The sequence below is a fragment of the Enhydra lutris genome, unplaced genomic scaffold, assembly GCF_002288905.1.
Source record: "Enhydra lutris kenyoni isolate GAN:26980312 unplaced genomic scaffold, ASM228890v2 scaffoldscaffold54, whole genome shotgun sequence".
Classification (NCBI taxonomy): domain Eukaryota; kingdom Metazoa; phylum Chordata; class Mammalia; order Carnivora; family Mustelidae; genus Enhydra; species Enhydra lutris.
In genome coordinates, this window is record NW_019154138.1 from 5050071 (window position 1) to 5072783 (window position 22713).

Genomic DNA, 22713 nt, shown 5'->3' on the forward strand with positions numbered 1-22713 from the left:
CCATGTTCATTGCTAGGCAGACATTTCATTCACTCTCTTCTCTACTGTCTCCATTCCAGCTTTGCAAGATAAGACACCATGTGTACGTCCACCTCAGGCAAAGGAGGAAGAGAAGCAGGTCTAAATGGGGCTTGGGAAGACCCTTGGAAGCATATTCTGAAAGCAGATTTGGCAACTTCCCTGTAGTGTCTACTCACAGAATTATAAGGGGAGACCCAGTTGGTGGTCAAACCACCACATCATAAAACTTAGCTTGCTTGTCTGTCTTGCACACTGATCCTATATGTTCTTTAAGGGTTGTGTGGCAATATGTAATGAGCCTGGCCCTTGGGGTCAGAAGAATCTGAGTTCAAATCTTGGGTCTGTACTTACCACTTATGTGACCTTGGGTTGCTTATCCAATCTCTGGGAATCTCCAGGAGAATTACAGAGTTGCGGAATTTTTTAGGAAGAAACGAAATAAGGCTAAAAACACATATATCACATACCTGGCCATAGCAAGTGTCATTTGTGATCATTCCAATGTCTCCAGGAGCCAAATCTCTTTTCTCTGTGGCCCCCAATATGCACAGTGCTCAGAGAATATGTTTTGAACTAAAAGGATTTTTGCCTTGCCTAACCCACTATTTGGGTTGCTTTCCTTTTGATGGGAATTAAAGTTGTCAGTGCTTACTTTTATATTCTCTTAGTGTCTCTAATAACTTTCCCCAAACATCAGAATCATGGCCAATGTTTGCTCCTGAAATGCAAGGATTTCCAAGTTAGAAAATCCAAAAAAAACCACAAGAGATCTGGGCTTTGTGGCTGGGGTGGGAGGAATGCTCAATTTAGGAGAAAAGACAAATTCTAAATTACAGCATTGTTTGGCAAATATGGGATGACCTCAAGGTTCTTTAGCTGGAGGTTTTCTGGGGGAGGGGGGGTGAGAGAGGTGACAGGTCTTTACCCTAAGCTAGTCATGATGTTCTGGCAACCATCCCCTTGCAGCATCCTCTGTACGAGGCTCACACTGATACTGCACAAGACAACACAAAATGCTTTGGGGAAAATTAGTGCAAGTTAATTAAGGGCTTGGAAGCACCTTATCAAGATTCTAGTGACATCTTGTGCAAAAGAATATGAGCATGGGTGAGAAGTATCTCACTTCCTTCTAAAACTGTCCCTCACTTTCCCTATGGAATGTCATCATCCCATCTCATCCTTAGAATGTTTTGAAGAGAAACTGAAAGCCATAAATGAAAAAGAGCTCCAAAACATGTGCATGAAATATCTCCATTATTATAGGTGAGGTGATAGGGCAGTGTTTCAAAGAACAGGGCCCTTGGGGGGAATTAGGTCTGAAGGAAGGAAGGAATTAGGTCTGAAGACTAAGACACTCAAGTTCTTCTCTGGAAAATGTAGACCTTCTAGGGGTATTGCTGGGACAAAGTGAGATGTGTTGGCAAAATGCTTAGCATCGTGCCTGCCAAGTAATACTGACATGGTGAGTAAGAATAAGAATAATAGGGGCGCCTGGGTGGCTCAGTGGGTTAAGCCTCTGTCTTCAGCTCAGGTCACGATCCCAGAGTCCTGGGATCAAGCCCCGCACCAGGCTCTCTGCTCAGCGGGGAGCCTGCTTCCCTCTCTCTCTGCCTGCCTCCCTGCCTACTTGTGATCTCTGCTTGTCAAATAAATAAATAAATAATTTTTTTAAAAAAGAATAAGAATAATAGAATAGTAATAGCAGTAACATACATCAAACATTTTTCATGCTCCAGATATGGACATGCCTTGTCCCATTTATTCTTCATACCTACCCTGAGATTTGCATCATTATTACCACTACTCATGAATAGGACACCGAAGCCTAGAAAAATGAAATAGCTTGTCCAGATGCAAACCAAGTGGGCTGAGCACAGTGTGGAGCTCAGAGGGGGATGCTACAGTGAGAGACACCATTTCCCAACCTCATTGCCAAAGTCCAGCTCCTTACCTACACATATGCATGCCCTTCACCAGTCTACAATGGAGTCGAATGCTCCCAATCTTGTGCCAATGACCTTGAAGATTGGCACCTCGATACTTAAGACTGCCCATATAGCAGCAAAGCTTGATAGTCCTAACATTCTTTAAGTATTCTGCCCTTCAAGATGATCAGGAACAAGGAAAGACCCAGGAATAGCCATAGATCAGAGGAGACTAAGGAAAAACAGCAATGATATGCAATGATTTGATCGTGGAAGAGGAAAAGAAACACTGGGGAAAGGCTGATGAGATTCACATAAGGCCTGCTGTTGCGTTAATAGTACCGGCCCAGAGTTAATTTCCTGGTTTTGATATTTCACAGTGATTGTGTAAAAATGTTAACATTAAGGGAAGCTGGGTGAGGGGTAGCTGGAAACTCTCTACTTTTACGGCTTTTCTATAAATCTAAAATTAGCTCAAAGTAAAAAGTTAAAAAGAAAACATCCAGGAAACAAAGCAAATTTGAGAAAATACTGAAAAAAAGAAGAAAGATTTTTCTCTAGAAGGAGAGGAGATGCACATCAGGGATCCCCTGGGATTTGCTCTCCACCGAACTCACAACAGAAGGCCACGGACAGCATCAGCAAGCCAGCCTGTGGGCGCCCTCCTGGCCTGGAGATGCAAACGTCTGACATCAGAAGTTTCTCTCCTTGTGCCCAGCGCCTCTACCCACACAGCACCCAGGCTCAGCTTCCCAGCCCAGGACTCCAACACCTCCAGCCTCAGGAAACCTGAGAAGCACAGAGAACACAGAGCTGCTTACAAAGCCCTCCTCACCACAGACAAGTTCAGCCTGCATTCAGGAGCTCACAAAATCCTGAAAGAACTGATGGCTGGAGCCACCAGGAGAGCAGGGCCAGATCGTTGTCATGCTGGGGTTCAGCGCAAAACCTCACGGTGCTCCATAAAATTCCATGAATGAATATATGGGGGGTGGCGGTTATTAACTTACCATTAACTAGTCCTCTGGACCCAACAAATGAAATGTTTAAGAAGAACTTTGAAAATAGCTTCAGAAAAGGGGCGCCTGGGTGGCTCAGTCAGTTAAGCATCTGCCTCCGCCTCAGGTCATGATCCCGGGGTCCTGGGATTGAGCCCCACATTAGGCTCCTTGCTTAGCAGGGAGCCTACTTCTTCCCCTGCCTCTGCCTGCCGCTCTGCCTGCTTGTGCGCTCTCTCTCTCTCTCTCTTCTCTCTTTCAAATAAATAAATAAAATCTTAAAAAGAAAAGCTTCACAACCAAGTTACCTAGATGACATGCATCAGAAGCACTTCATACTGGGTATAAAATAAGATCTGAAACTTCCTATGAAATTGGCATGTATGTGGAATTTGAGGAATTACATGGTTTTGCAACATGCCATACTTATACACTATGGTGGACTGAAAAAGACAACACCAAGAGTTTCTGAGTCACACCCTTCGAATAAAACTAGGAAGCAAGTATTTGGTTATTCTTCAACTTTCCCCTGGATGTACCCTCTTTTTAAAACTCAGATCAGATGCTGTCACTTCCCTGCTCAAATCTGCCCCTTCCCATACTATATATTTATTTGTCATTGTCTACCTCTGTCACCTAGCTGCAAATTCCCTGAGAATGGGATTATGTGGCTTTCTCTTTGTTCAGTGTTAAACCCCAAGGATCCAGGACAGTTTCTCATACCAAGCAGGTGCTTGATAAACATTAATAGGACCATTTTTCATTTACAGGCAGATACTGCAGGTTTTTTTAAAATATTTTATTTATTTATTGAAGGAGAGCAAGTGAGCAAGAGGGAGACAGAGAGAGAGAGAGAGAGAGAGAAAGCACAAGCAGGGCAGAGGGGCAGAAGCAGAGGGAGAAGCAGACTCCTCGCCGAGCAAGGACCCTGATGTGGGACTTGATCCCAGGCCCCCGGGATCATGACCTGAGCCAAAGGCAGATGCTTAACCAATGGAGCCACCCTGGCGCCCAGCTACTAACAGTTAATAAGGTCCTATCACAGATTTGACCGGTGCCCCCAGCAGCCCAGGGAGGTGATTGGACACTGAGACCCTGAGAAATTAGGTCAAGTTCACACAGCCAACAAGGAGGAGCCTGCAGAAGCTCCAGCTCAGACCTTCGGACCCCGACTGCTGCTGGCTTCCCTCCCACAGCATCACGTGAGACCACCACGACCAAATGCTGCTCAGCTTCCAGCACCCACTTCAGACACCTAGTTAGGTGGCTGCTAATCACGGCCAGACTCCGGATCCCCTCTTTCCTCTTGACTGTGTGCCAAAATGTGTCTTGGAGGGACAAATGAACTGAGCTGGGTTTTTTTTTTGTTGTTGTTGTTTTTTCTTTTCCCCACCACCCAGAAAAGCATCTTGCCTCCTTTTCACATGCTTCCCGGCATCAGCATCATTTCAGTGAGTGCACTGTGACAATCCCGGGACACTGCGTATCATATCGTCTCGTCTCTCTGGAGAAGAATGCCCTCTATTCTTAACTTGGTCTCGTTCTCATCGTTCCCGGGCTCCATGGCATTTATTATGGCAATTTATCACAGATGAATAGGTATCGAAGCAATGAGTCTCGTAGGCAGGGACTCACTGGTTTTTTGTTTTTTTTTTCTCCTAAGTCAACAGAGGCAGTGATCATATCCTTAATGGGTACTGACCCAACTTTCTGAATAGTAGGTCGGGGTACTCCTTGAAGACTTGGTGGATTAGAAGAAAAGTCAGAAGCACCCCTGACTAACAGAAAGATTCCAGGAGTAGAGGGGTAGGTCCATCGTACCCCCTGCCACCTCTGACCTATGGTGTCTGATGAAGGGACAGTGCCAGAGCTTAGGGGAATAAGGTATCATCGGGTTGTCTTGACCAGCTGTCACTGGGGGAAGAACTGAAGCCAGGAGTCCAATGAGCTACCCAGTCTTCATTTTTTAACTAGCACCAACCTGTAAACTTCTACCCTTCCAGAGCCGCACACCCATTCCCTATGTGTTGTTTTAGTGTCTTTGCTTAAAGTGCCCATCCAGACACCAGGGTCTTCCATTCATAGGGAGAGGGGGATCAACATAAACATGGAGAGAGAAAATGGCTTTGCCCTAGTATGAAGGACAGGGACCAAGAAGAAAGCCCTGGGTTCTTGCTTGTCCTTCTACAAGTTTCTTAGTCCATTTAGGCTGCCATAACAAAATGCCATAAATGGAGTAGCTTATAAATAACAGAAATTGATTTCTTCCAGTTCTGGAGGCCAGATGTCTGGGATGTAAGTGCCAGTGTGGCCCAGCATGACTGTGTTCTGGTGAGGGTCCTCTTTCTGGATCATAGACAGTACTGCCTCGCTGTGGGGCAAGGGAACTCTGTGGAATCTCTTTTCTAAGGGCAATAATCCCATTCATCAAGCTCCTCTCCTGTAAAGCTAATCACCTCCCAAGGGCCCCACCTACTAACGCCATCACCGTCAGGGGTTGGGATTTCAACATACGAATTTGTGGGGGATGCAAACTTTCAAATTACAGCAGACAGCATGAGCTCTGGAATCAGATTGCTTGCACTGATATCCTGGGAGCCAGGCTCCCTAGCTGTGTGGCCAGTCCTGGGACCTAATGCCTCCAGACCTCAGTTTCATCATCAGTGAAATGGGGAGAGTCATAGTACCAGCTCAAATAAAATGGCACATACAAAGGACTCAGTATGGAACCTGGATCCCAGAAGAAGTCAGCTGCTGTCGGCTCTCGCTCCTGTTGTCATCAGTGCCATTCTGCCTGGGTAACTGGCCTGAGTAAATGCGATTGTAGACTTAAGGGTCTCCAGGAGATGGTACGAGATGGTCACTTGCTGTCAGCCAATCAAGAGTATGTTCATTCTTATGGATAAAGAAGACGTGGGACACACACACACACACACACACACACACACACACACACACACACACAATGGAATACTATGCAGCCATCAAAAGGAATGAAATCTTGCCATTTGTGACGACGTGGATGGAACTAAAGGGTATTATGCTGAGCGAAATAAGACAATCAGAGAAAGATAATTATCATATGCTCTCCCTGTTAGGAGGAATTTGAGAGGCAACGTGGGGGATTGGAGGGCAGGGAAGGAAAAATGAAACAAGATCGGGAGGGAGGGAGGCAAACCATAAGAAACTCTTAATCTCACAAAACAAACTGAGGGTTGCCGGGGGAGGGGGGATAGGGAGAGGGGGCGGGGTTATAGACATTGGGGAGGGTATGTGCTATGGTGAGTGCTGTGAAGTGTGTAAACCTGGTGATGCACAAACCTGTACCCCTGGGGCAAATAATACATTATATGTTAATACAAAATTTTAAAAATTACTTAAAAAAAGATTAAAAATAGAACTACCATATCATCCAGCAATTCCACTTCTGGTTATCCAAAGAAAATGAAAACACGAATTTGAAAAGATATATGCATCCCTGTTAAAAAAAAAAAAAAGAGAGAGAGAGAGAGTATGTTCATTCTTATCCCATTTATGACAAAATAAGGCTAGGGTTTTGCTCTTTGGTGGTTTCTCCCTACCTTCTGTGGGACCACCTTATCGATGAGCTCCTCTTCTGATAAGGCTTACAAGATAGCTGAGAAACTAGACTTATCTCTAAATCTTAAGACACAACTTCTTCTCATGGAACTTCTTTTACAGAAAAGCAAAATAATTCTGTTACGATAGAGAGGAGCAGAATCAAGCACGTATTGACTCTCTAAATCCAACTGCATGTGCTCTCTCTTTAGATAATTCAAATACAGCATACAATTACATGTGACACAGTGCTCTGTTATATGCTATAGGTTATGTGTAGTCTGTACGCTTTTAGTGGTGACATATCCCTATTATACACATCAAGAGTCATAGCATAACGCCTAGATTTCTGTGCTTCCTTACTGGTCAATTTATAACGGTTGCAAGGATAACTGACCCTTCCCATTTTGATCAGTCTTTTGCACCCACCTAACCTCTACTTCAGAGGCAATACTGTTTTGAAACAAATGCCTTCCTGTTCTGGAGCTCAAAAGCCATGGCCTCTCAAGGGCCAAAATAACACAGGGTGATTGAGAGCCAGTCATCTTATTTCACAGATGGAATAACAGGCCCAGAGAAAAGTCTCTTTCTCGTTCCCATCTGTGATGTTGTGATGAGTTTGAAAGAAAAAAACCCAGAGAACATCTAGGAGGACAGCCAGGGCTCCAACACTAACAAATGGGACACGCTGGCTGTTCATTTTCTTTCTTTTTTTTTTTTAAGAGTTTATTTATTTATTCGACAAAGAGAGATCACAAGTAGGCAGAGAGTCAGGCAAAGGGGGAGGGAGAAGCAGGCTCCCCACTGTGCAGAGAGCCCTATGAGGGGCTTGATCCCAGGACCCTGAGATCATGACCTGAGCAGAAGGCAGAGGCTTTAACCCACTGAGCCACCCAGGCATCCCTGTTCATTTTCTAATGTAAATTCTAGAAGGGAACCGAGGAAGGAAGGGGCGGAGAGAGAACAAATGGGATGGAATCAGAATCAGATTCAAGATAAGCTGTTAATGGTTAATAGGGTCAGCCACCCACGAGGCAGCCAGACCTGGGATTTTCCACCCTCATACCTTGCCTGACCATAGATGCCTTAGTCCACACAGTTCCAGGAACCAGTTCCTGGTTCTGCGGAGAGGCAGAAGGAATGGGAGTCACTTTCCACCCCACAAACTGCATGCCATTCAAGGGAATACTCCAGAGCCAGGGCAAGACTCAGCTTCGAGGGACATGATGATAGCGACGATAAACAATCATATGCATCTGCCCCCCATCAACGTTGCCAATGGGTCCTAAGGGTTTATGTCAGTCCCATGTAAGGAGTTTGAGAATTACATCTCGTTAAACATTCATGAGTGTCTCTGAGATAAACATGGGAATTAGCTGCATGACAGAGATGAGGAGCCTGAGAAGCCAAGGGGCCGAGATCCTGACCTAAACCACCCAGCTAAGAGGAGAAAGAGCCGGGCTTGAAGCACATTCGCTCCCAAGCGCCGTGCTACCCTATGCCGACGTATCTTTGAGAGTGTTTGTTTAAGACTATTTTTAAATTCAGTTGGATTTTTATCTCTTTTGCATGTCTCTCCGAGGCTACTGGTCTCTTTTAAGGGGTGCATTCCTGTGTTAGAGACGGGACAAAAATAAAGAAGGTTCCGATCAGTGTGCAAAAGAACAGGTGAAAGAGGAGAGCGCACATGGACTGCCCCCCCCACCACGCGATGCCCTCCCCAGAACACGCCCACCTAGAAAGGCAGGAAGGAATGCGCTGGGGTGTAAAGATGTCACAGCCTGGGAGTCTTCGAGGTTAATGTCCATGGGATGTGGACTGACTTCACCCCTGGGTGGGACGAAAGACAGAGAGGGAAGAAGGAGAGGAAAAGATTGGTAGGAGGGTGCATCTGGTCCTAGATTGTCTGCCCAGGCCCAGGACCCAACAATCACGTCCATGGCCACAGAGCTCCCTGCACGGACACCCTCAAGACGGTGCCTGCCCATACTATCCGACTCCACCGCCTGCCCCGGAGTTAATATGAAACCAGCACGCCTGGACATATTGTACTTCTCCATGGAAATGAGGGATTCTGTTGAATACAGTCACGCCTGCAAAAGCTCTCTCTTTTTTTAAAGCTCCATTGACTATCAGGATATTCAAGCCCTGGGGTTGCAATGGAATCCTTGTGGGGAAAACTCAATTAAACCCGCGACAGAATGCACACAGAGCATGAAGGAAGGAAAAGAACAAGAGGGGGAGGGAGTGCGGTGGGGGGGATAAAAAAGAAAAGGACATTTCTTTTGAATAAAGGTCCAGATTTAAAATTAGACTGTGTAATAACAGCCCTAATTCCTGGAAACCCAGATGGGGAACCAAAGACATAACATAGAGAGAGGAATTTATTTTCACAGACTTCGGGGATGTAATAGGGCTTTTGGCCCTTCACACAGCCTTGGCCAGTATTTCTGACAAGGGGAAGAGGCCGTTAAGCACCTTTTCATGGAAAACATACCTCCAGCCCGAGACAGAGGTTAAGTTATTCTCTGGCCAAAAAAAAAGCAATCCATCACCCTTCATTATGGCGCAGATCTCACAATGAATAGCATTTGGCAGAGATGGATAAGTTCATAGGACTCCATTCAGCAGCGCTGTAAACGTATCTGTCATCTCCGAGACTGGCAGAGGTGGTCCGACGCCACCGCGAGGGGCCCGGGCAGGACTCCCGGCTGCTGTGGGGACGGCGTGTGGCTGCTGAGTTCACACCTGACTCACTTAACTGACCAGCGTTTACTTAAGCATCTACTCCGTGTCACAAAGCTGGGCCTTCACGCTTATAACCTCTGGGATCCTGGCAGGGTAACGACCTTAGCTCAGTGTCTTTATCAAAATGAAGGTAACGACACCTGCCCACTCTCGAGATAGTGGAAGGCTTACCGTAAATGCTGCTAAGGGTTAGTGGTTATTAGCCTCACCATCTTACCAGGGCCCGGACTACGGGGAGCCCGGGGAGTCTTCTGGGGGCAACGCGCTGGGGGTATTCACTTTCAGGACCACGTAGAAGTGTTTCTGGAAGCATTGTCACCTGGCTGCTTCTCTTACCTCCCCTAGTCTGGACGGTCCCCGCAGGCCCAGGTTCCTGGTCTTTCTATCCCATGACCTAATGCTCCACCCCATCGCACTACCTAAGGACTTGTGCACCGGGCACCTGCCCACTCCCACATTCTGGTCACGAGCAGAAAGAAAAATCCAGAGACCAAAACCAAATGTTGAGATCGGATGGAAATGCTGGCCTGAGCGGAGGGGTTAGTTTGTCGGGATGGAGTAGACAGAGAACCCCACCCACCCACCCCCAGAGAAAGAGGCCTCTGCCGAGTCTCTTTCAAGGCCCAGTGTCCGTGCTAAATAATGCAGAACTGCTTCCCCTTGAAAAGAGCCTGGAGTAATGAGAACCGCATCTCACCGGTCAAAGGGAAAAAAAAGAGAAGAAATACATGATTCTCTAGCGAAACCTTCCTTATCAGCTCTGTTGGGGGAAGGAAAGAAAAAAAAAAACCAAGGCAAATAAATGACAAAAGCAGAGGAAGCATCCATCACGCTGTTGTTGGTCTGCCGGGCCGGCTGTAGGCGTGCAAGGCACAGGCTACCCTTTGGTTCCAGCGAGGCTCCATGCAGGAGAGAAGACGGGGGGAGCGTGGCTGCAAATCGGAACCGCAAATCCTCCTTGAAGCTCTTGTCTGCGACTTTGGTGAAGCAGCAAAGCTTCTCTGCGTTTCTGCATCTCTGGCACTTCCCGCACAGCCTCAGAATTCCCCCCAGCTCCCATCCCCACAGGCACTGAATTACAGAGCAAAGAGAACGTTCTGAAGTGGGATCTCTCACGTGAACCATCCATCATCTGGAAAGTGTTCTAGATCCTTCCTATCTGATGTCTTGCCCTTCTGATTTTTTTTGTGTGTGTATGTGGTGGATCAGTAAAATGAACGGACAGATTCTGAAGAGGTGCAGTGAGAAATGTTATGCTTTCAACATAATTTTCTGAGTGCTTTCGCTAGTATGGGCGAGGCTTGCTTACCCACGTAGGACGTTCCCACTTCAAAGCTTTGTCACACGTGCCATTTTGCTGTTCTGACAATGTCCACTGAGCCAGTGAAGAACTGAGATCAGAATGTTTGTGGCGGCTTCATTTGTACACCCAGCCAGCCAGCCAGCCCACCAGCACACACTATTGTGGCTCTTGAAGGCATCAGACTCTGTGCAAGGGCCAGAAATTCAGAGACAGATGAAACAGAAGCAGCGTAGTGAGGTCATCGAGCACATAAACTGTGGTGGAACTCTGTCCAGATCCTGTTTTAGCTACGCATAAGCTCTCTGACCTTGGGTAATTTATTTTAACTTCTCTGAAACTCAAGTTACATGTCTATAAAATGGGGGTAATATCATATACCACTTGGAGAGCAAGTGAGGGATTAGATGATCCAATAATGTAAAGCACTTAGCACACGATCTGGGACACAAGCAACATGAAGAGCCATTTTCACGATGAGCTTCAAGAACATTCTGAGTTGATGGCTGGGCCAAGCATGGAGAATGGTTATTTTTGTTTGATCATTTTTTTGTTTGTTTGTATCTTTTTGCAGAGGGCAGATCTCCCATGTACTGATGCATCTTGTGGCAGCCAAAAGATGGAGAGCAGACCACCTGCACAGTTCTCTGCGGAGTGCAACGCTGGGGAATGGTACAGACCAGCCTCCAGTTCCAGGCTTGGCAAGGAATCTAAGTAGTACTCACCAACTCATGTATATATTTGGTGAGTACTACTTAGATTAGTACTATATATATATATATATATATAGTATAGTAGTATAGTACTACAGTATATATAAGTATATAGTACTAAGTATAGTACTAAGTATAGTGTACTATACTTAGATTAGTACTATATATATATAGTACTATATAGTACTTAGATTAGATTAGTACTATATAGTAGTATAGTACTATACTTAGATTAGTACTATATAGTACTATATATATATATATATATATATATATATATATATATATAGTTCTGTTTCCTTCCTGAATCAAAGGAAATGCTAGGTCCCTTGGCAATGCAACCCAAATAACTTCAGCAACTCCCACAGTGATTCAGACCCCCCCCCACAACAGGCCGCTTTCTTTCTTTCCTTCCTAGTACCAAGCCCCAGTGTTTGCCCAACCTGACCGGGAATCCCCAGGCCTGGCCCAAGGAAAGCTCTCAGTCCCCACGAGCCGGCCCTAGAGGTGGATCGGGGCACCGGCTTGGGACAATCTGAAAAAGTCATCATCAAGGAAGTTCCAGACACGAGGCACCCTGTCATCATAGTGAGGGGGACACTCACCAGAAGGGACTGCGTCAGCCCCCTCCCGCAGTCTCAGCACTGTGGGCCTGCAACTTGGCCCAGAAGGTTTTGTCATTTGGACTGTAATAAACCCCACTTCCTGAACTCTGTGCCCCTCCGGGGTCAACATCAACCACACCGTCTGTCCCTGCGTGTCCCCTCGCACCATCAGAGCCCTGTGCACCTGCATAGCCAGTCCAAGGCCTCAGGTGCTGCTCACGTGTGCTAATGAACAGCACTCCCCAGGCCACCCTGGAGGACAGGGGCAATGGGCTCCAGCTAAGGCAGTGGGTCTCAACCTTGGCTGCACTGGAGAATCCCCTGGGAGCTTTCACAGTCCTGATGTCCAGGCTGCAGACCAGATCAATCAAACTGTAGTCTCTGGGGGTGGGGCCTGGGCATCCGTATTTTTTTCTTTTTCTTTTTTTTTTTTTTTAAGTTGGCCAAATGATTCCAGTGTGCAGCCAAGTTTAAGAACTGGTATCCACACTGCGCTGGGACTCCAGAGGGCGCCCTTCCTCCCTTCCTTCATCCTTCCTCCCTATCATTCTCCGTCAGTCCCTCCTTCACTGTTTACAGAAGCAGCATATTCTGTGCTTAAAGCACAGGGTTTGCAGATAGACCATTCTCCCTTTGAATTCTGGCTTGGCTATCACTAACTGTGTGATTCAAGGCAAATCACTTCACCTCTCTGAAGCTCGGCTCTCCTATGAAGTGGGGAAAACAAAAGGACTCACCCCAGAAAATCCTGGTGAGGATTAAATATCACAGATGAAATGCTTAACATAGCACCTAAAGATTAGTAGTTCCTCAATAAATGTGCACAGTATTTCTTCTAGTTGTCATTTTCCAAGAGCTATGCTAGATGTGGGGAATACAAAAGAAATAACATGGGCAAAATGTTTATTCTCACACAATGGACTCTCTTCCCATTCAGTCCCTAGCTGGGGAATAACCTTATGCTGCCAGGCAGGGTGGGGTGCACAGATTTCTCTTAATAGTAGTAGCTTTTCTGTTTGGAATGCACCCCACGTGCCAATCATATCTCGAACGTAGAGGGACACACGCTAGAGAAGCACAGTGCGGACCATGAATCCTTCACAGGCTCTCCACCAACCAAGAGATGATGGTATTAATATTTACATTTTGCAGATGAAGAATCTGCTACTCAGAGCAGTTAAATATTTCATCCATGGCCATACAGGTAGATACAAACTCAAAGCTTCTGGGCACAGCACGTATCTGCTTTCTGCATGGGTGTGGGGTATGACTGCAAGTGAATTCTGAGGGTTGGCCAGAATGAGGAGGATAAAGAAGCTACTCTAAGTTGGGGGGCTGTAGGGGTAGGACACAGCCAAACTGGGTTGAAGCCAGGGTATGAGGGCCCAGGAGCAGAAGAAAAGAAGTATGGCAAATGGGGGTAAAGAGGGAGGGGTGTGGCTGGGTTCTGGAGTGAGGGAACAGTGATGAGCGGGAAGTAAGTCAATTTAAAGGATCGAGGGCGGAATGGAATGTTCCCAATTCCTAGAACTCTTGGTCTCGTCCAATGATCTCGGTGTTAGGTCAAGCTATATCACCACTATAGGTAGTTGAAAATTAAATAGCAAATGCAAGTGGTGAGTGCACATCTTCAAACACTCCTTCAATGGTTCTGTCTGTCAAGAAGGACTTAACTTTGACATAGGCTGGACGGAAATCCATCTGGGGAGAGGTGGAGATGGAAATCCTTTGGAGGCATCATTGAAGCTCCAACCTCAAGATTGCTCAGTTAGGAATGCTGGATAACCTGGTGGTCAGCACGCGGACTCCTAGATTTAATTTAAGCTTGGGTTTAAATCAAGGCTCAGCCACTTACGATGGTGTCATCTCTCTGGGCCTCAGCTTCCCCATCTGTAAAATGTTGCCAACAGTACAGCTCTCTCTCTCTCGGTGGGTCATTGTGAGGATACCACACTGCCGATCCTCTTAAACACTTTGAATGGTCCTTCACCCACAGTAAGCAGTTGAATCAGGGGCTCTGGGTTGTCTGGCCCGATTGTGGCATCGGCCATCCGTACTCAGGAATTGCTCCCGCTCAGCCCAGGCCCCTCTGCTCTTAGATTCCCCGCTATGGCCAAGTTCACTTGGCTCCTCTGCCAAAGCTAGCTGTGTGTTATTTGTTTTCTAGGGTATTTGTTTTCCAATATTTTTACTAAGTAGGACAGCTATATCAATGAGGTCTGCTGCTTTATTGGTTGCTAATTGCTGGGGCACAATTGTTGCAACATTACTTGGTGTTCCTATAATTCTCTGCAGCCAATCAAGGTGGCCAATTCTCTAATTACAACACAGTGAATTCTCAGGCACCAGCATCCAAATGCTCAGAGCAGTCAGTTTACAAGAACTCCTTCCAGCACTTTTACAAGAAAGGGCTTAACCAACAAAGGCAAGAAAGTCATGTCAGCAAATAATTTTGGAAAGTAATTCTGTAAGTCTCCATATACATATCAAATAATAAACATTTTATAATTATATCAGCATGTAAATTTTTTTAAAGTAGTTTCTAAGATCTGTCTCAAGATCTTTGCACATTTAACTCCATCTCTAGCTAGACGACCAGAGTCAATGTTTGTAATGATTATAATTCTGAGGCCCAGGCAGATCTCATGGGGCCTTTGCACACATCAGACATTAACTACACTCAGCCCTGTTTTAGCACTAACATGGCAAGCATTTTGTTGTTTTCAAATGTTGTCTGGAACTTGCAACCCATCTACGTCCTCTCTGCAAGTCAGGGGATCAAAATATTCAATCCACTAAAATCATGAAGAAAATGGCGGCCTTGGAAGTACTCTGGGTGCTGTAGCATAGAAAGGGGAAGTTATTACCAGCAGTCAATCCATGAGCTGTATCAGGTAACATCACTTGTTTCTGTTTTCCTTAGAGCAAAATCCATGCCTTTGCTTTGCCTTCCAAGGCCCTGCACATTGTGGTTCTCCTGGCTTTCGGCTTAATCACCTCCTGCCTCATCCCACTCTCTCACCTTGCTCCAGGCCCACTGGCCTTCTCTCTGTGTCTCAAACAGACACACTGATCCCTCGCTCAGGGCCCTGGCTCTCACGGTTCTCTCTGACTGCTGCTCTCCCCTCAGCCTTTCCGGGGGCTGCTTCCTTCTCAACTGTGTGTCTCGCCTCCCGGTTTGTCCTCATGGCCAACCTTTCCTGAACACCTAAATGCCATCCCCATGCTAAATTTCATATGATTTTGCTCTCATCTTGAATAACCATTATCACAAGCTCGTATTCAAGATGAGAGCAAAAGAATTAATTCACTTGTTACTGTTTGTCCCTCCAGTATGTAACTTCTGTGAGGACAAAGTCTTGTTCATCATGGTATCCCCAACATTGTAACAAAGATGGCCCATAAGAGCCACCCAATCAACAGTTCTTTAACAAAGAACATGAATGAATGAATGAATATATTTTTTCTGCTACTTTAATTTTTTCCAATTGACTTTTGCTTTATCCAAGATATGTAATTATATTTATTGGTAGCTGACTTATTTTGGGTCACCATAATGTTTCTTATCATCATTACCACTAGAACTTGGTCCACTGCATTATTGAATACTCAATACTGTCTAGGGGACAGCCTTGCTTCAAATGCAATGAAAGAAGATGAAGATCAAAGCCATCACCACTGCTGTCAGAAAGCCTTCTGTCCAATTGGCAATGAGAATAAGCAGATTTGGCCAACACACAGGCAGAGGTAGAGCACTGTGGGAGATATTCTTAGTTCCTCCCTCTTATGGTCTGAATTGTGTCCCCCAAATTCATATGTTGCCGCCTTAATCTCCAGTACCTCAGAACGTGACTATTTAGAAACAGTGCCTTTAAGATCACAATTACGGTCATACGGGTGCGTCCTAATTCAATACGACTGTCATCTGCAGAAGAAGAAGATATCAAGACACAGAGGAAGGACCACGTGAAGGCACAGGGAGAACACGACTGTCTACAAGCCAAGGAGAGAGGTCTCAGAAAAATATCAACTCTGCTAACAACTTGGCTTTGGACTACTATCTAGCCCCTAGAACTGTGAAGAAATAAATTTCTGTGGTGTAAACTGCCTGGTCTTTGATACTTTGTTATGGCAACCTGAGCAAACTCATACACTCTCCAATATTCATTTTCCCTTACTTGCACAAGTGAAGGAGAGCCCTGAGGACCCGGCCACCAAGCTCGGGACTGCACTTCTGGACCTCCACTGCAGACGGATATGACCACGTGATTAATGAGCTCTAACCAGAGGAGCCACGTGACCCTGGCTCTACCTCAACACCCTCACCCTTCAGACTCCAATCCTAACTCAAGTTCAGGGAGGCTGTTGGTGGAGAGTGCAGAAAGGGAAGAAGACACCAAGAGGTAGGAGAGAGGTCAAGCTCTCCTAGATGGCGGACCACACAAAGGCCTCCCCAGCCGAGGCTCTCTTCCACAATTCCCACCTAAATTGTGTTGCCTTGCTAAGCTGGGCCACCCAGAAACTCACCAAATAGAATCCTTAAAAAAAAAAAAAAATCCTGTAACTATCTGTGTCAGGGCCAAGAGACATCAGCCCCTTAGGCTTACTACTTCAAAGTCCTACCCGAGGCAGATGCCCTGAGGAAATGGGGGCTTTGTGGTGGGGCAGCTGGGTGGGGTTGAGGTCCTCTCCTGAGAATTTCTGACAGTGAGTGAGTCCTCAAAGGTGGGAGAAGGGCCCAGTAAGGAAGGGAGAAAAACAAAAGTAAGCTTCAGTTATTTAAAAGTTCCATTAGGGGTTAGTCTTATGCTCAAAAGGAGAGCAAAGTCTCCCTCCTGCCCAGTTCTCTGCTCCCAGATGGACACCTCATACTTAAATACCTAAATACCTGATCCTACCTCTGGCTACGTCATAGCTGCCTTGTAACTGGTTTTGAGGGCCTTCCACGAAATCTTACCCGCTGTTTTTCACATGATGCTTATGGACCCCACCCCCGCCAAAAAAAATGTGTTCTGAATCCCCCAAAATTGAACAAGTTTTGGAATAACTTATTTGAAAAATACAGGCCCCTCAGCCATCGTGCCAACCAAACAGCAGAGAAGGAGCCCAAGCCCCAGAGAATGCAGAGCGCCAAGAGGGAAATTTACCTGAAAACCAAATTCTACTCCTCCCCCGAACATGGACCCCAGAATTCCTCTGCAGCACCAAACCCACCTCATGGTGTATCTTGTTTTCGTGCTGCAAAGGCTGGCATTTTCTAAGCACAGACCCCTACATGGACTCCTGTGATCCTCCCCCAATCACATGCCTGGGACTCGGGGCCCCAGCGGAGTTTGGGGAAAGCTTCAGGTAGAGATTCTGTCAAAGATAAATGGCCAGGCCCAGCGAGTGGCACTGAGCTGGAAGGAAACCCGGGATGTGGCGCCATGAATCAGTGAGTTCCCTCAGGAGGAGAGGCAGTCTGCTTATTACACTCACCTTGTCATCGATCGAAACCATACAGACATCAGGCCTCGCCCCGCAGGCAGCCAGAGCAGCAGTTTCCAATTTATCTGCAGCTCGCTGAATCCTGCAAACTCCATAGTATGAGCAGGTCCACTCAAAGGACAGGACCCATGAACCACCCTTCCCCCTAGCACCTTGGGTCGGGGATGGGAGGCTCTGGAGTGTGTGTGATCCCTGACCCCAGCAGCCAACAAGGGAGGCAGGGGGCATGCTGAAGGGTGTCTCCCCTCTCCCCTGCATTCTCAGGGCCCAGCCAGGCCCCAGTAAGTGTCTGTCTGGCAAAGAAATAGGCCCATTTTTTTACAAAAGCAAACTACTGAAATATCATGTAGGGATTTAAGTCATTTTGGAGATTTCTGTAATAATACAGGCATATAGCTTACTCTGCAGTGCTCAGTAAGAGAAATATAACATCATAATATATACTCTGGATAATCCCCATTTGATGATACATGTAACTTTGACGGTACATATTGCCAACATGTTAATAGAAGTTACTTCTTTTTTGGCCATTATACATTTCTTTTCATGCATTTTGATCTTTAATGTTTCTGTGTTATACACTCGTCACTTGGTATAACAAGTAAAAAATAAAAGCTAAAAATGAAACAGTCCTTTCTTCTACTGTGCCTCCCCGGGGTATGGCTGTCTTGCTGTAAAGAGTCCCCAAGATATGTCGTATGATACCCTGGACACATAATCTTCCCAGGGGTGAGGGCCACTCACAGGAGAAGCTGGGGACCCAAATGATAGCACAACGTCACCATTTACACCACTGGAATTTTTCCTTTTTACTTCAAGCAAATGTGATACTGTAAGGTCTACAGTTTAGCTCATGGCATTTTGTCTTCCCACTTCCCCCAAGGAGGTGGGTCTCAGTCGCTCTAGATACCACCATGCTCCATCCTGCAAAACCTGCCCCTTGTCTCCACCTCTGCATAGGGCTTCCCTGCAAGCCCTCCAATTTGGAACCCAAAGTTGGCTTCTGTAGCCAGATACTCCCCTGCAAGGAATCTTGGTCTACATGTTGGGCCAGATAATGAGATTCTAAGCTTCAGGGGCACCTGGGCGGCTCAGTCGGTTAAGTGTCTGCCTTCAGCTCGGATCATGATCTCAGGGTCCCGGGATGGAGACCTGCGTTGGGCTCCCTGCTCAGTGGGGAGCCTGCTTCTCCCTCTCCCTCTGCCTGTTGCTCTCGCTGCTTGTGTTCTCTCTCTCTCTTTCTCTCTGTCAAATAAATAAATAAATAATCTTTTTACAAAAATTCCAAGCTACAAGTATGGACGCTTGCTTTAGCTAGGGTGATGCTGGGTGGGGTCAGTTCAGATCAGAAGGGTTTTCCTCGCTGCCTGTGGATAAATACGGCAGCACTGCGGAGCACCCCGCCTTGGTCACTGGGACAAGCAGAGTGACACGTGCACAGGGCTGCAGTGTCATGAATGAAGTTTAGCACCGTAACCGAAGCTATGGCACTTTGGTGGATCGCCACCTGGGGCACGTGAGCCCTTCCTGTCGAAAATAACGATCTTTCCCTAAGGCTGGCACCATGAGCATTTCTTCCCTTTTCAAAATCGAAATACGATTACATGCTGAGAAGGATGGGGGAATGAAGGTGGAAAATCTCAGCAAGGGCAGCCAACCATGAATCCTAACCATCGCATCTGGGCTGGAGCAGGGGATGGCAAAAGAAACAGCCATTGGACAAGAACTTGTCGGTAAGGAGAGAGAGCCCTTCAGGCCCCATTCAGCCTGAATCAGTCACCTAAAATCAGTGAGGTTCTACAAACCTCACCAGTGTGGATCACCAGTGTGGATCACAGCCTGCTTTGTCTTGTCTTGAAAAGATTGCTAAGTTCCATGCATACTGGTGCAAAGCGAGAGTCCCAGATCTTCCAGGCTTTCCAGGATTCATAGAACAGCAAATAAGCCGCCGGAAGGGAAGTGAAGGAGCATCGAGACAACTGGATCTCCAAGTTGGAGCATCACATCCCAATCACTGGGGCTCAACTTCCAGAGCTTCTGATTCAGAGGAGGTGGTGAGGTCTCACCTCCATTCTGCTTGGCTTTCTAGGGTGGGGCCCAAGGGCGGTAGAAGAAGACATTTCTTAAGCAGGAAGGAACACCAGGCCAATTTCACCCCATGCACTGTGGAAAAGCAGTCTCTCACTGAGCAGAACAAACCATCCCAGGAAGACCACAGCATGGGGGAGAGTAGCCAGCAACCTCACTTCTTCTCCCAAGATGGCACCATGCTGTAGGATGGCATCAGGCAGGAAAGGCAAGGGTAGGTAAGTGTGGCACCAAAATCTCTGTGCCTTAACACAGCAAAGTCTCTTTTTCACGCAAGGCAAGTTTGTTGCTGGTTGAGTTATGCTCCTGGATTGGGTTATCCTCCATGCAAAGTGGCTTTGGTCTCATGAACCTCTGTGTGAACCTTTACCTCCCTGATACCTGTGGTGGGGACACCAGGAACCTGGTGAAGGCTTCTGCTCCCATGTCACTGGCCAAAGCAAGGCATCAGACTTCAAGAGGGAGGGGCAGCATACCTTCCATGGAGGAGAACAAGATTGGTTAATACTCAACTGTGTCTACCTATACTGATTCTATTTTTCTTTTCTTTTTTTTTTTTTCAAGTTTTTTTTTTTTTTCATGTATTTATTTGACAGACAGAGATCACAAGTAGGCAGAGAGGCAGGCAGAGAGAGAGAGAGAGAGGAGGAAGCAGGCTCCCTGCTAAGCAGACAGCCCGATGCGGGCCTTGATCCCAGGACCCTGAGATCATGACCTAAGCAGAAGGCAGAGGCCTTAACCCACTGAGCCACCCAGGCGCCCCGATTCTATTTTGTCTTGATCACATTTCGTCTTCCTCTGGAGAGTCAAGAGGGCGCTCGAAGCCTTAAGCACTCATGATATCAGAGTATGCCCCTGCCCCAACGACAGCATGGTTGTAAAGACAGGATCAAGGACACAACATATTTTGTGATTTTATTATTCCAAACATTTAAGTTAGAAAGACTACTGTGATTGTTGCTACTGTTTAATGATTGAAAGCACAGCAAGTCATCTGTACATGTAATAACATTTTACAAAATACACACATACACGCACACGCACACAAGCACACGAGTGAGTGCACATGAAAACTGGTAATACTCACTAAAGCCAGTAGTCCAGTTACTAGCATTGTACCAACATTGGTTTCAGATTGTGATAGTGCATTATAGTGATAAAAGATGTTAACACTGGGGGAAGCGAGGTGAACAGTACATGGGACTGTTCTGTACTATTTCCGCAACTTCCTCTAGGTCTATAACCTTTCAGAATAAAAAGTTGAAAAAAAAAAAGTCTCAGGGAAAGATTCTCCATTGAGGTCCTCTGCCTCACGTCTTCTCTAGGAATACCCCACATGTGAGCTTCGAGAGAAGTTGTCTCAGGAAAGTGATTTTTTTTTTTAATTTATTTATGTGGCAGAGAGAGATCACAAGTAGGCAGAGAGGCAGGCAGAGAGAGAGAGAGGGAAGCAGACTCCCTGCTGAGCAGAGAGCCCGATGCGGGGCTCGATCCCAGAACCCTGAGATCATGACCTGAGCCGAAGGCAGAGGCCTAAACCACTGAGCCACCCAGGTGCCCCAGGAAAGTGATTTTTTGCTAGAAAAGTGGGAAATCTGATTAATGTGCCAGGGAGCTGTCTGCAGACATTCACCTTCCTTCTCTGCACCTTCAGCCTCTGCAGAAATATAGATGAAATCTCTCCTTTGAAAGTTAAAATAAAGGCCAGTCAATCCCCATGTGTGCACCCTTTACTGCAGGTAATAAGTGGGAGCCCAGGTGAATTGCTATGTATTTCCCTTTAAATTCTTGGGATTTCAGGGACAGACCAAGGCTCTCATCTGTCAGCAAACTGCTCCAGGCAGACCCATTACTTTAGCACTACAATAAAACGAAGGACATCAGGATAATCCGTCAAACAAAAGCAGCTGGGAGCATCATCGTGAACCAGAGGCTGTATTCATTTGCCCAGAACATTTAAAAATCTATGCCCCAGCTCTTCTCCCCAAAGTCCTTATTTTACCCAATAAAATAAATTTAAAGTGCATAAATGTATATTAAAAATATCTAAGCAAACACTTGCAGTTAAATAATGTTCACCCAGATTCGCCTACATTTTTTTTATCGTTAGGCATGTTTCCTGCTCTCCCAAGTAGATATTTCACTGAAAATGCTCCCCAAGTAGTTGTTATCTCTATATTTTCACAATAGAATATTCTGTGCTCTACACATATAAATACTGTGAATAACCAGACATTTTCCCGAAGAGACCGCTGATTTCCCTGCCTTTCGCACGGTGATTCTCTCCCTGATGCTAGCTCTGAGAGCAGCCACCATGCTTAGCAGGCCGTGAACTCCAAAATTCAAGGCACCAGTTCCCAGGAATTCCTAGGAGCCCGACATACGGTGAGTCCCTACAGAATTTGTATGTTTCATCCCAAGTTTCCAGGGGACAGAGGAAGGAACCCAAATGTTGAGATCACCTGGACCCCATTCATGAAGGCTCTTTCTCCCACTTGTGTGACTTTGGCCAAGTTATTTATCGTCCCCTCTGTAAAATGAGAAAGCAGAGTCGTACCTGCTGCTTCTGGGTGGGGAGTCTCTAGCCCTCCAACCCTATCTGGTCCTCCTGCTGTGCTTAACCAGAGCTCCTTACGGAGCAAGCCAGCCAGGGGGCAGCCTGGGACCCCCACTGCCATGGTAACTATCCCTGCAGAAAGATTCCCCACATTCACAAAGCCCCTGTCGCCTGCTCTGGTGGGGATTTGACATTCAGTGTCCCAGGAGGCTCTCCTGTAGAGGTACTCTACAGAGTGGCTCTCGAACTTGAATGTGCAGTAGAATCACAGGGGGACAGAGGCAGGAGATCGGGAGGAGGGGGAGAGCTTGTTAAAACACAGATTTCTGGGCCCCACCCCTGGAATTTCTGACTCAGTAGATCTGGGTGTTCCTGAGACGCTGCATTTCTCACGTCTCCTGGTGATGTCAATACTGCCCACCTGGGACCCACGCTTCGAGAACCACTGATCTAGAACCCGGGGATCTTCCAACTTTTTCTGCCAAAGGCTAGCAGGCTGGTAAGGTTTTCTGTTGCAACGACTCAACTTTCTCATTGTCGCATAAAGCAACTAGACATTCCAATGAAATATTATTTACTGACACCAAGTTTGAATTTCATAGAATTTTCACAGAATTTTCATGCTTTTATTTGTTCGTGTGTTTTCAACTGCTTGAAGATGCGAGAACCATTCTTATGGTCTTCGGCCACAG